The sequence below is a fragment of the Kogia breviceps genome, chromosome 11 (assembly GCF_026419965.1).
Source record: "Kogia breviceps isolate mKogBre1 chromosome 11, mKogBre1 haplotype 1, whole genome shotgun sequence".
Taxonomy (NCBI): domain Eukaryota; kingdom Metazoa; phylum Chordata; class Mammalia; order Artiodactyla; family Physeteridae; genus Kogia; species Kogia breviceps.
The window spans coordinates 15881644-15890985 of NC_081320.1; the positions used below are offsets into that span (position 1 = coordinate 15881644).

General features: G+C 35.9%; 1 non-coding gene across 1 annotated transcript; it reads left to right on the plus strand.

Annotated features, from left to right (window-relative positions):
* Positions 1 to 5569: 5569 nt before the first annotated feature.
* On the plus strand, positions 5570 to 5701 carry LOC131766065 (small nucleolar RNA SNORA72). Its single transcript, XR_009338367.1, has one exon. It is a non-coding gene; the product is annotated as a small nucleolar RNA SNORA72 (small nucleolar RNA).
* The last annotated feature ends 3641 nt before the right edge of the window (positions 5702 to 9342 follow it).

The window sequence follows — 9342 nt, forward strand, 5'->3', positions numbered from 1 at the left end:
ACTCAAGAAAGTAAATTCTTGGGTTCTTGAGATCTTCATACTCTGCTGATGGGAGTGCATACCAGTGTAGTTATTGCTGAAACTAATTTGGTGGTACCTGAACAAATTTAGTATCAGTATGTTCTATGATAATAGAATTTCTGTTTTGAGGACACAAGCCAAATAAATTTTTACTTTAATCCATAAGAACACATACAAGGATGTTCTTGCGGTGCTATTTGAGTCTGGGAGCTGGAAGCAGTCCAGGTTAGTGTGAGAGTGCACAGAAAAAAATGAAATATATAAAAAAGCCTAATATGGGAAAAATGTGATGAAATTAAGAGCAATGGTCTTCTAGATGTAAACAGTAAAAACGAACTAACATGTGAAAATTTATTATCATAAATTATCACTTACATAAATATAAAAATACAATCAAAACAATACAGATTTTGCAAGAACACATACAAAGGATACACACCAAACACTTGTAGCATGATTATCTATTGAATAATTTGCATGATCATCATATCCTTCAGCATCTGAGGTACCCACCTTCCCCCTGCAAAAAAAAAAAAAAAAAACAAGAAACAGAAGAGTGAAGAAAAAACAAAGGAATGAGAAAAAGGGAAGAAGATAAGGGGAGATATAGAAAGAATTCTTGAATAGAATAGATTTGAGGATCGTGGCAAATGAAAATAATTCCAGGCAAAGGTAAATGGATTACCAAAGATGGATTTAGAATAAGGGTCTGCAAACTTTTTCTGTACAAGCCTAGATAATAAATATTTTAGGCTTTGTGGGCTATATGTTCTTCATTATAAGTATCATGTAGTGTGAAAGTAGCATAAATATTATATGAGCATGACTGAGTCCTGACAAAACTTTATGAGAACTGGGATTTCAATTTTACGTAATTTTCATTTCATGAAATATTATTCTTCCTTTGGTTTGTTTTCAACTATTTGAAAAATGTAAACATCATAGCATGTGGACCTTACCAAAACAGAAGTTGGGCCTGATGTGCCCCAGCCATTGCAGCTTGCTGACCCCTGGTGTAGAAGCAAAAAAGTACTAGGTGCCTCAGATGCTGAACATCAACTATATGTTGAGTAAAAGTGTTTACTCACTAACTGTCAATATGGTTATTTAACTTATCCTGAGGATTTTAAATGAAAATAATTCTTGTGGATAACTTTGGATCATTATGCTCATTACAACCAAAAATATCTGCTAATATATGCAAATTAGTAAATTGCAACTTTCTAGTACTCTTTCCTATGTTGGTTCTAAAAATTAAGCAAGGCTATTGTTTTGATAATAAACCTCAGGGTATAGACATCTTTTGTTCTCTCAAATCTGTTTGCATACCACACATTTTTTCTTTACCTTTAGGAACTTGGCTTGGAAATATATTATAAATCATGTGCCAATAACAACAAAAACACATTTTAGACTAAAAATATGCTTTAATTGTTTAACAAAGCTGAAAGAGACTGTTAACAATGATGAGCTGGGCCTTGGGATTTTCCATGTCCCCTTGGATAAACATGTATTTGAGACAACAGTGATGGTTGCTCATAATGGTTAGACATTAAAGTCCCTCAGAAATTCTACTAATCCCTATGCCTACACCCCCATCCAGACTAATCATATTAGATCATCTAGGAGCAAGATTCATTTTTAGAAGCTTTTCAGGTAAGTCTAATCTGCAGGCTTTTTTAGTAGCTCCTTGGCTAGTTTCTAAACTATCAAATAGAAAAATGTATCCATAGACCACAGCCTAAGGAGACTGAAGGCAAATAATGGGCACATCCCAGCATGTGCACAGACTGACAATTTTGACATTCCAGCAACAGTGTAAGGGATGGAAATGCTACCATTAAGCCTATGGAGGAGTTTTTCTTTTTAATTGAAGAGAAGTAAGTCATTATACATTTCATATCTGTGATATGGCAGTGTACCTTCTGCTTCTTTCCAGGCTCTGCTTTTTTAAAATTAGAGCTTCTCACAGCCTTAACTAGCTGCTGATGCATGAGGCTGTGCACTCACTGTCACATTTGAGGCCTGGGCTGAAATAGGCCATATTAAGCATTCATGACAGACTCCATTTTTGTGATAGACAGTAGTCTAAAACTCACTGAAAACCATTAATTCCACAATTCCAACTAAAAGACAATGGTTTGCATATACAAATACTTGAAGAATATACTATACATTCATCCATTTGGGTTTGTGGCCTCCTTGAGGTTCCATAGACAAATTTCAGAACTTTCTGAACTCACGGAAATTGTACTTAAAAACACCTGATTTTATATACATATATATATATATATATATATATGTGTATGTATGGTCAGGCCAGTCAAGATGGATGTTCTCTTGCTCTCTGTACATCCCCTGCCTGACCAGTGCCTGTGTCACCTACATCCTACTCACATGACTGACCTTCCTTTGTACTTGCCCTAGTCACCAGCTACTGACAGTTCTTATCTAAGGGGCTGTGAGGCTTGTGCCCTCTACTGGTTTCCCTGGTAACTAATGAGCCTACCTAATGTCAATTTCCAGGTAACTGGTATGGTAATCTCCCCTCCCCCCACCACATCAGCAAAGACTGCCACCTGCCATCCACTGTACAAGGAGGGGTGTCGCTCCAGGACCTTGCTTCAGATGTGTAAGCTTCCCCATTCATTAAACCATTATTGTCATGGTTGCTGACTCTGGGCTCTTTCACTGGTCTTGAAGTTGGGCAAGCACAGGCCTTATAGGCCTGTGGGGTGCAGCCCAATAGCATATATATATCACACCTATATATGTGTGTGTGTAATGATATATGTCATATATATATCCATCTTTATTTCTATGTATCTATGTATCTACCTATCTATATATGTAGAGACAGAGAGAGAGAGAGAGAGAGGGTCTAAAGTTTTTGTTAAATTCTAAAATGTCCTAAATCCCCTACTACCCATGTCTCCTATCTCCCCCCCTGCCACATATCCCCCCACCAAAAAAAAAAAAAAAACAACAATAAAGTAAGAAAAAAGAAGGGGGATTGCTATTTGAGATACTCTTAATTCTAAAGTATGGATTGAGTTAAACCATGAGAAAATTGCACCAGGACCACATAATTCTGGTTTCATGTATAATTGCTTAAACTGAATTTTTCTTTGACCTGATGCCGTAGAGAAGCAGCTCTATGATTTATTTTTTTTTTTTGCCTTGTTTACTGATGACTTTTACTCCATTAAGTCATCTATATTCGTATTGGAATCCTTGTGGAAATGTTCTCTTTGTTCTGAGTGTTAGGAATTGTGCTATGTCTTATTCCTCCTGAGGATGTGCCTTGTTTAGTCTTTTAGGATATTGTAAAGTTTACAAGTGATCATTTTTGCTTAGTTTCAATATCCAGAGAGGACTCCCTGCAAAGAACAGAGCTCATCTCTAAATATAAAACAGGAGGATAAGATCAGAGTTGACACATGAGAAAGACTGATGATGATGAGTCATCTTAGTATTCAGTAATCATGTTTTGTTTTATTATTATTTTTTTTTTTTTGTGGTGCGCGGGCCTCTCGCTGTTGTGGCCTCTCCCGTTGTGGAGTACAGGCTCCGGACGCGCAGGCTCAGGGACGCGCAGGCTCAGCGGCCATGGCTCACGGGCCCAGCCGCTCCGCGGCATGTGGGATCTTCCCGGACCGGGGCACGAACCCGTGTCCCCTGCATCGGCAGGCGGACTCTCAACCACTGCGCCACCAGGGAAGCCCAGTAATCATGTTTGAAGATCCTTCTGCTCATGAATATACGAACTGGAACTCCCTGCTGAATGATAGAATTGGTTCTAGGCCTCCTAGATTAGCTAATTTTACCTATAACATTAGATTATTTTAATTATTATTATTATTTTCTTAACATCTCAAATCTTGTAATGAAAAAAAGAAATTAATTAAATAGCAAGCTGTTCATAGATGAAACAAAAAATAAAACACAATTTTAAAGCTTGTTTGTTGTGCATGTTTGTTTACTAAAGAGTCTAATTTCATTATCTTTTCAACACAGATAATTTCAGTGACCATTTTAACACTGTAAAGATCTGATTGACACAATGTATTCAATTTATGTACAATCATATTTAAAAAGAGAAAAAAGAGGGGAATTCATTTAATGACTCTCTTGAATGCTTTCCTCTCAAGGATTACACCATTGTTGGGAATAAGATCTTGTTAAATGCAAAATAAACTTTTTTTTTTTTTTTTCTGCATAAGGTACCGTTAGCTCTAGAAAAGATCGCCATCCAGATATCCTGACTAAACACAGCTGGGCTGTTGAGGAAACAATTAGAGTGCATCGTGAAGATAAATTTGACCTGAAGAGAAAAAACTCTCAGCTTTCAGCTTTCAATATTTGAAGTGTGCTTTAATGATCAAAATGCCTTCAGGGATTGCCTTTAATTTTCTTTTAGGGGTAGAAGAAACACATCTTCAGTGAATCATAGGCATGGGAAATCTGTACATTTGGAAAGATTTGCAAAGTCTGAGATTATCTTTTATGGTAATTATAAAATTTACAGTAATCTCTGTAGACTTCCTTCCCGGAAGTTGTTACAAGGAATCGGGTTGGGTATTTTAAACAACTTTATTTCATTTACTCCTCAAAACTCTACAATGTAGTTTTTTTATAATTAAAAAAATTAATAAGTAAATTTAAAACAAAATTAATTTTATTTTTCAGCAGTTTTAGACTAATAGGAAAATTGCACAGCAAGTGCAGAGAGTTCCCATAGATCTCCTCTCTATCCTACTCGCAAAGTTCTTCCTATTATTAACAACTTGTATGAATGTGGTACATTTGTTACATCTTGGCAATGACACTTCTATCAACTCAAGTCCATAGTTTACATCAAGGTTAACATTTTTGTTGTACATTCTATGGGTTTTGACACATGCATAATGCCATTTATCCATTATAGTATGATACAAAATAATTTCCCCACTCTAAAAATGTTCCATGTTCTGCCAGTTCATCTCTCTACCCATCCCCTCAAGCCCCAGGCAACCTCTGGTCTTTCTATTTTCTCTGTAGTTTTGCATTTTTCAATATATCATATAGTGGGAATCATACAGTATGTAGCATTTTCAGATTGGCTTCTTCTACTTAACAATAAGCTGTTTAACTTCTTCTTTGTTTATTTATGGCTTGCTAGCTCATTTCTCTTTATCACAGAATAATATTTCATTAAAAGAATGTACCAAAATTTGTTTCTCCATCCACTTACTGAAGGGCATTTTAATTGCTTCCAATCTTCGGCAATTATGAATAAAGTTAATCTAAACATTCATTTGACGAAAAAAAATTATTCATTTGTAGAGATCTATGTGAACAGAAGTTTTTAATTCATTTAGAGTGTGATTTTGCATTTGCCCTAGTAACGAATGAGACTTCCTATTGCTCCACATCTTAGTCAGCCCTTGGTTTTGTTAGTGTTTTGGATTTTAGCCATTCCAATATGTGCGCAGTGGTATCACATGATTGTTGGTGTAGTTTTTTTAACTATTGAAGTGGTTAAAATAAGGGTTTTAAAGTAGCCAGACTGTGAGTATTCTCGCTATTCTGATTTTGTAATAATCAAGGCAGGCTAAACATTTGCTATATGAAGACCATGCATATGTCCCCAGACCTAGTTCTTTCCCTAGGTCTAGTTCTATAGATGCTGATGATAACCAAATTTGACATATATGATGTATCTTATGTAGGAAATGTCTGTGATTCTAAGTATCTGATCAACCTTAAGAAATAACAGCACAGCTAGTGTCATAACTTTTGTATATAACGATCGCTAATTTGATGATTACCAGTTGCCATTAAGTGAATTGTAAAATTATCTTTTTTATTTTCTAGAAAAAAAAAAAAAAGGAGCCAGAGGTCCTGATATTTCATTTTGTCTCTGATACTTCCTAGTTGTGTGATCTTAGGTGAGTTCCTTAAAAGCATTGTGACTCAGTTTCCTTTTCTGTAAAATAGGGTTAATAATAGGAACTACTTTATAGGGTTACCGAAAGAAAGAATGAACTGATACAGTTAAAATGCTAGAATAGTGCCTGGCATGTCATAAGTCTCCATGAATGGTAGCATGTTATTAGCATGCTGAAGGTAATTTTTGAAATTAGAAAAAAATGTTATGCATCTTGCCCAAATTTACCAGTTTAGAAAGTAGAGCAGCTATGGCTGAATTTCAGGTTGTCTCTTGAGTTTATGTTCTTTCCAATATCCTGTGAAGTTTTAAAAGTTGATATGTGCATGGAAAGGCAGTATCCCCATTTTCAAAATTTCTTGGCATTTCAAGTGTGAAGCAATTAACTCCCAGTCGCACATTATTCCAGAGCACAAGTTGCCTAAATAAATGAAGCCAACAGAGTGCATCTTTGGGGCCCTCTGCTCCTCTTTTCTTGCTAACAGTATCCCTTGTAGGCCAGCAAGTTCTATTTCTTGCTGTTCTCATCCTTCCCCCTCTGGTTACCCAGAAATCCCTGTTGCTCCTGCCCTTTCATCCAACGTTCTATATTATAACTATTAAACAAATCACTGATGATTTTATATACAGGTGTTTTACTTTTATTGTAATTATTATTTTGATTTTATTTAAGACAGTGCATAACAGAAAATAATGCCACCCCTTTGCAACTGTTTCAATAATGGTAGGTTAATAGTTAATAATGATAATAAAAATAGTTAATAATAGGGGTGGTTTCAGTAGGTTTAAAAGAATACATTTGCATTGTAGGCAGAAGACATACTTAGAAAGCTGGGTTCAAATCTTATCTATCTTTTTATCCCCTTGCACCTGTCATATCCCTCAGCATTCATTAGTTACATGAAATGTGTATTTGAATAAATGAATGACACATGATTTGGGCCCACCAACTCAGGATGGATATGCAAAATCAATTACACACAAATGAATTGGATGTCATTTACCTGTCATGTTAGTGCTTTTACCGAAGAACTAGAGCTCAGCCCATCAAAAGTATAATTATTTTGTTGTTGCTGCTATTGCTGTTCTAACTCTTTTAGATGAAAATCTCAACGATGTAATGCATTTACATGATTATTTTTCTGGAATACTCCAAACTCAATTTCAATTTTTATCAGTGCCTTCGGGTCATCATTTGAACAAGTTATTTCAGTGTGAGGTAAGGCAATGGGTATATATTATTACACTATGTGAAACAGCTTGTTTACAACCTAAAAAGACACAGAATTTCCTCTTTGTAGTATTTATGTTTATGTGTGTATGTGTACAAAAGTGTGTGATTTCTTAATTTCACCTTCTTCATTCTTAATTATGGCTTTTTATTGCTACTAGTGTCTTGCTTGTACTAACCCTTTATCTTGTCTTTTAATTATTTTAATATTTTAAGGTTTGAGCAAAAGATATAAAATGTTTATAAACCCTATAGTAAATAAACTGCTAAACGATTTCCATGCTATCATCTTCTACATGAACATGGAATTAGTTTTCTCAGAAGCATACATTTGGAATATAGTTTAGCATCTTGGGCATTATAAGAGATTAAATTCTTGGAAGATAACCTAAGCCCAGAGTGAAAGATGCTGGTTTGAATTACAGCCTCATCATTTATGAGGTTTGATAGAGTAGCTGTAGAATTTGTTAAACGGTAGCTGTTATTATTATTCTTATGATTATATTTGCCTTAGCTTTCTTTTGAGGAAAAAGCATGCACTGACAATCTAAAAGCTTCATATCACTGTTGTGACTCTCAAGGAAGACAATGTATATGACAGTTTTCCATCAGCTACAATAAACCATACAAATGTAAGGTTTGTCTCTCTTACCCCTTCATGTACTTGGCCCTCTTCCAGAGCTTTGAGGTTGCCAGAAATTTAACAGAGAATTTGATAGGTTGTCACAGGGCTATGTATTTAATTTGTACACATAATTTGACCTCTATTGTGTTTCTGAATATGTACTTTCTTTGGACCCTAGGAGCCTAGAGAGAAAAAAAGATGACACCATCCCCCTTTCTTCCCATTTCCTCCTACTTGATTAGGGTTTAATGGGGTCATGGATATTGGATACTGGCCATAGCTGTGGCCTGTTAAGTGGCCCACTCTGTTGAAGAAATCATGTTAAATTAGGTACATGCAGGTGTTCAGGAAGTGACAGAGAAAACACATTTCTCCTTGACTAACATCTTTTTCTAATTGACTCCAGGCCAGCATCACAGTTTGTCAGTCCTGTGGCAGCTGCCATAACCCTCTATTACTGGGCTCTAAGCTCTGTGGGCTACTGGCTCCAATTCTGCTCTTGCTGTGGGTTCCACTCCTTTGAGGGTCCTGGCACAAAAGAGAATTTCTAAGAGTTAGCTATGTAGCTGGTCATAAACTTACAAATCATTAAATCTCAAGCTATTTTCTGTTTGGAGCTTTGCTTTGTTCTAAATGCTGAGCAGATTATAGAATAAATTGTCCCCACATATATGCTCAATGGCATATTCAGGAGAAAGATGTAGACATTTATGTAGAAAAATAGTGTATAATGTTGCAATAAAAACAAAAGACTTCAGCTTAATCTAGTTTAAGCTGGATTAAAGTGTTGATGGATAAAAGCAATATTTTACCTGGAAATTTAGGTATTTAGACAAGTACAAAGAAAGAACAAGTTCTGAAACTTCCATGCCATGGAAAGCCTATCTCTCCAAACTCAAGTCATTTTATAAGAACACATTGTTTATTGCCCAACACCTGCAGACCTCTACTCCCTTATCCTCTTTAGCAAGTCTCTCTCTTCAAATTGTCACACATGACATCTGCCTTCACATACAAAGGTGACTCCACAGCTCAGTCGTTTGATGAGGTTTCAGCTAATTTGATAGGATATAAAGGTCAATGGCTTATTATTCCAGGACTGTTAGAGGGTTTGACTGCAGTGTAACTTGGCTTTCAAGAGCATCTTGGCCTAAAATCATCACTAAAGCTGAGAATCGATTCATTTTATAGAGTCCCCTTAGCGTGATTTGCTTGAAAAAAATGTATCGCTTGAAAAAAATGTATCCTTTGCCCTTGAAGGTCCAAATATTCTTGCAAATACTCCACTGAAATATTTCCTATTTTACTTGATATCGCCCTGGTTCATTCTTCTCTAATAGCCTGAAGAATTTAAGGCTTTTCCTTAACCACTTGACCTGGCATTGTATTTCAGTAATCAATGATCTGTGTCCTGAATTTCTTTTCACTACTCAAGTTCACGTACTCCAAATAACATGTTCCTTCACCTCTGTGTGGGCCACATCCACCCTGTGCTCTCCTGCCTGCTGAGTGTTCTGTTCTGTCATGGCTGCATTT